The sequence below is a fragment of the Bactrocera tryoni genome, unplaced genomic scaffold (genome assembly GCF_016617805.1).
Source record: "Bactrocera tryoni isolate S06 unplaced genomic scaffold, CSIRO_BtryS06_freeze2 scaffold_25, whole genome shotgun sequence".
Classification (NCBI taxonomy): Eukaryota; Metazoa; Arthropoda; class Insecta; order Diptera; family Tephritidae; genus Bactrocera; species Bactrocera tryoni.
The window spans coordinates 24309410-24314793 of NW_024395977.1; the positions used below are offsets into that span (position 1 = coordinate 24309410).

The 5384-nt window shown below is 30.3% G+C and overlaps 1 long non-coding RNA gene across 2 annotated transcripts; it reads left to right on the forward strand.

The window, feature by feature from the left end:
• Positions 1-2734: 2734 nt before the first annotated feature.
• Positions 2735-3694, forward strand: LOC120780910. Of its 2 annotated transcripts, none has more exons than XR_005705965.1 (5): positions 2735-2814; positions 2877-3052; positions 3118-3222; positions 3283-3501; positions 3573-3694. It is a non-coding gene; the product is annotated as an uncharacterized LOC120780910 (long non-coding RNA). The 2 variants fall into 2 exon arrangements; XR_005705966.1 differs by having other exon boundaries at positions 2771-2814; positions 2864-3052.
• The last annotated feature ends 1690 nt before the right edge of the window (positions 3695-5384 follow it).

Genomic DNA, 5384 nt, shown 5'->3' on the forward strand with positions numbered 1-5384 from the left:
TGATCTATTTCCTAGAATTAGTATAAGCAATTAGTATAAGCAATTCGATTGCAAATAGGGTAAAAGGATTGCATGTGCCGGATATGCTGAGGTTGCAGAATTTACCAGTTGTCGCTTGCGCTGTAATTTCGGGGTTGTTGACATAGTTGCACTTTATGCTTGGTTCGTGCTAACTTATATATTATACCTATACATGCATACATTCCCTACAAGCTGCATACATTCCCTACAACTGCTGATCGTTTCACTAATACACGCACATTTTTTATGTCAGAGCTGATGAAAAAATGACACTCAAATGACTTACAAAGCTTATGTTAAAAAGAGAACCCTGCGAACCACGGCTACCCGCTTGAGACAAATATTCCAATACAACTACACATTTTTTCTCTATACACTAACACCAACGCACATTTTCGGGTTATTTTTTGTTTACCTAAATGCGATGAAAAAAAGTTTCTTTCATCTCTTGATTTATTTGAATGAGTGCGAAGGAGAAAACATTATTGTCAATAGTGACAAAAGAAAATTCTAAAAAGGGTAATAAAAAAACGATTGAAAGACGCATGTCATTCGTGATCGTACTATCGTAAAGGAGGCTCGTACAACAAGAAGGTAAGTGAATGATTTTTTTTAAATAATTTGCAAATAATTACTTCATTTGTTTTTATAGCATTGGAATTAGCAGCTGCAGCAATATCATCAGAAGCAGCAAATTTAAATTGTTAAGTAAGTATGTGAGAAAAAGTGTGTGTTGTTTGAAATTGGATTGCGCAGTTCAACATAATACGCAAAAATAATTACATACATATGTACATAAGTATGTATTTTATGCGTTTAAGGCGGCCTGCACAATCCAATATAATATGTGAAAACAAATGTTTGCCTTATATTTTAAATAATCAGATAATATTATTCTTTTATTTCAGATATTATTATGATTTTTATTTAATTATTCTTTCTTTTCAGATTTTATCACTATTTTTATTCAATTAGTATTGGCTTTCAGAGTAAATTCTATTTGTATTTAATATATTTTATTCTTTCAGATAATATTAATCTTTTTTTTCAGATATTATTATTTTATACAATTAATCTTTCTTCAATGCAATTATTATTTATTTTCAGGTATTAATAATCTTTATTTTATTTTCAGGTATTCGTCTTTTATAATATTTTTCCACTATTTTATTTTCAGGTTTTAAAAATTCTTTTCTTCATTTAATCTTTTTTCAGATATTACATATTTTTTAAATTAAACATACTTTTAGTTCATATAAATTGTAATAAATTTTTTGTAAACACCCTGCATCAGCTATTTAAATAAAATAAAATGCAACCCTGCATCAGCCGTCGATTGGGGAAATTAGAGCAGGCAGATATACTTTGAAATTTTGAATGAGCGCAACAAATATGTTTGACTAATTTTTATGTCAGAGCTGACGAAAAAATGACACTCAAATGACTGTCAATGCTTATGTTAAAAAGAGAAACCTATGAATGATATTGCTTATATATGTATATAAGAATGAAATAGCTTAATTATTCAGCACTGTCATCATTGACAGTAAAATGAAATTTAAAATGACTGTCAATGTTGATTTTTTTAAATAAACACTTTTCAACACTAAATATCGTTTATCAACACTGATCTGTATGCAGAAAAGCAACCCTGTAAAAAGAGATACATATAATTCCATATATGTACGTTTATAAAATGTTGCGCAAAAAAATGTTTACTGTTATTCTTGCCACAAACGAGAAGTGTTGCGCGTTAATTCAGTGAATTCTAAATCGAATTATTATATTTCGTGCGTTGTTTAAGTGATTTATACTATATTTATCAAGAAAAGATAAGTAAAAATGAAAAAAAAACGACATTTCAAAATCATTTAAGTAAAGAAAAAAGGGTTTTCAAATCCAAAATAATAAAATAAAAAAATTTGGTGGAATGTGCGGGGAAGTTAAATAGTGCGCAGAATAGTGAACTCATAAATACGATGAAATATGTTGCAAAAGAAAATGGCGAAAATAGTGATGTTGTGAATTGCGAAATTTCAAATGAAACTTTTAGACATTTAGCAATAGATACTTCAGTTTCCTTAAGAGATTCTTTGTCCCAAGATAGCAAGTTAGAAATTGAGAAGAAAGCAAATGAGATTATTTTGTGGGCTATTAGAAATAATATCTCTCAAAATTCTTTAGAGGACTTATTAAAAACTTTGCGAGAGATAGGAGTTAATGATTTACCCCTTTCTGCAAAAACCCTTTTGAACGCAGGCAGGCAAAGAGCTAACATTAAAACTATGTCTAATGGAGAATTCCTCTATATTAGCATACAAAACTTTTTTCTTTCTAACACCGCAAATATTTTTGAGAATTTAGAAGAAATATTAATTGATATAGGTATTGATGGTTTAAAACTTTTTAAAAGTTCTAACCGAGTTTTATGGCCCATAATTGGTGCTATTTCAAACTTACCAAATGTGACACCATTTCTGATTGCTTGCTTTTCTGGTTTTAAAAAACCTGATAATATCAATTCGTTTATGGCAGATTTTTGTTCAGAAGTAAAGCTGTTAAGGGAAAAGGGAATTAAAGTTGGTCAAAACTGCACTTTAAAAAATTTAATGTTCGCTTATTTTCATTTTCTCATTCCTCTTTTGTATCATCTCTTTCACGATTTTTCGCAACAACCCGCACATTCTGTTTAAACGATTTTAATAACATAAATTTAATAAAAATTTTAATTTTAGATGAGCTCTACAAGCAATATATTTGGCGAATCAATCTTTGAAAGCCAAGAAGAAAATGGTAAGAAAACAGAAATATAAGGCAGTCGTATTCCATTAATAATATTTAGATATCTATTTCAGATCATTAGATATTGATCCCAAGGAAGTTATATAGTATAAAAGACAACGTATCAACAACCTCAACCCCTTCACAAGATAAAGAGAATTATCAAGAATTAAATACGATGGCCATCCTAAACGAAATTCTGGGAAAGCAGAGGGAAATATTGGATAAGATACATACTTTAGAATCAAATGTAAGTAAATATTCTATAAGTTTTACAATTTAGATATTAATGCGGCTCTTTTTTAAAATACATAGCAACAGATATTATTCGATACATTAGGTTCACTAAGTAATGGACAAGTGTTGATAACAGGGAATCAAAAACAAATTACGGACAAATTGGAAACAGTGGAACAAAAAGTAAATATTTATATATAAAGATATAATTACAAATAAAATAATTTATTTGTATTTTCACAGTCTATAGACTATAGATAGATCGGAAATGCTAGCACAGAGTTCCCTGATTAAGGAATGTAAGGTGCATTTAAAAAAAATGAGCGATCGGTGTGCCTCATGACCGGAGAGGAAAAAGACGAGGCTCGCGACCAGGTAGCAACCCTTTTACCTATTCAAAACTTTGAGGGATGTTTGGAAGTGGAAGAAATGTTAGAGAAAGCTGAGTTCGCACAATCTATGGTAAAAAACATTATTTATAATATCAACATCTTAAAAATTACTATTTACATTTATATATTATTATTTTACAGATCAGTTATGTCTACAAACTTAAAGGGACATCGGACAATATTGAAAACTCTTTCAAATATAAGTATCGGGTGATTTTTTTAGAAGCTTGATAACTTTTTTTAAAAAAAAAACACATAAGATTTGCAAAATCTCATCGGTTCTTTATTTGAAACGTTAGATTGGTTCATGACATTTACTTTTGAAGATAATTTCATTTAAATGTTGACCTGCGGCTGCGTCTTGGGTGGTCCATTCGGAAAGTCAATGTTTGGGCAACTTTTTTCGAACATTTCGGCCGGAATAGCCCGAATTTCTTCGGAAATCATTGTCTTCCAAAGCTGGAATAGTTGCTGGCTTATTTCTGTAGACTTTAGACTTGACGTAGCCCCACAAAAAATAGTCTAAAGGCGTTAAATCGCATGATCTTGGTGGCCAACTTACGGGTCCATTTCTTGAGATGAATTGTTCTCCGAAGTTTTCCCTCAAAATGGCCATAGAATCGCGAGCTGTGTGGTATGTAGCGCCATCTTGTTGAAACCACATGTCAACCAAGTTCAGTTCTTCCATTTTGGCAACAAAAGTTTGTTAGCATCGAACGATAGCGATCGCCATTCACCGTAACGTTGCGTCCGGCAGCATCTTTGAAAAATACGGTCCAATGATTCCACCAGCGTACAAACCACCAAACAGTGCATTTTTCGGGATGCATGGGCAGTTGGCCACCAAGATCATGCGATTTAACGCCTTTAGACTATTTTTTGTGGGGCTACGTCAAGTCTAAAGTCTACAGAAATAAGCCAGCAACTATTCCAGCTTTGGAAGACAACATTTCCGAAGAAATTCGGGCTATTCCGGCCGAAATGCTCGAAAAAGTTGCCCAAAATTGGACTTTCCGAATGGACCACCTAAGACGCAGCCGCGGTCAACATTTAAATGAAATTATCTTCAAAAAGTAAATGTCATGAACCAATCTAACGTTTCAAATAAAGAACCGATGAGATTTTGCAAATTTTATGCGTTTTTTTTTTAAAAAAAGTTATCAAGCTCTTAAAAAATCACCCGATATATTTGCAGACAGCCTACTAGAGCATTTCAATTTTGATGGAAGAGGAGAAAAACAAGCATTATGTAAGCTAAAAATCTTCGAAGAAGTTTTAAGAGGTAAATAAGTTTAATGTAAAAGCAATATAAAACTATTTTTTATTAATTTCAATTTTATAGTCGTTTACCAGCCACACGGATCTTTCAATTTGGAAAAGAGTATACGGAGGTCTATTGAACGGGGTCACCACCGAAATAACCAAAAAAATATATATTAATAGGAAAAGAAACAATTAATATAATTTTTCAATAATTTAATTTTATTTTATTACCATTATGATTTTGAAACATGAATTATATGATTTAAAATTAATGAATTATTGTGATTTAATAATAAGATACCTATGTAAATATGTAAATTTTGAAACGTGAATTATTGTGATTTGAAATATGAATTATTATGATTTAATATATTATAATATAAAATAGATTTAAAAATAAATTTTATAAGATATGGAATTTAATTCTGATGTAATTAATTTTATTATATAGAGTTATATTAATTTTTTTACAACATTTTTGACATAAATGTTATTTTAATATTCAGATTATAAATGAATAAAGATAAAACCAATTTGAACAAAAAAAATGTGTCATCATTGAAAGATTTGTAGTCATAAATGACAAATTGCAGCTATGTTAGCTTTTCAGTCATTATTGACAATTTTCAGCTTTGACAGATTTGTGGTCAGCAATGAACCAAGAAAAAGCATGAGAGTAAGCAGTAGAAA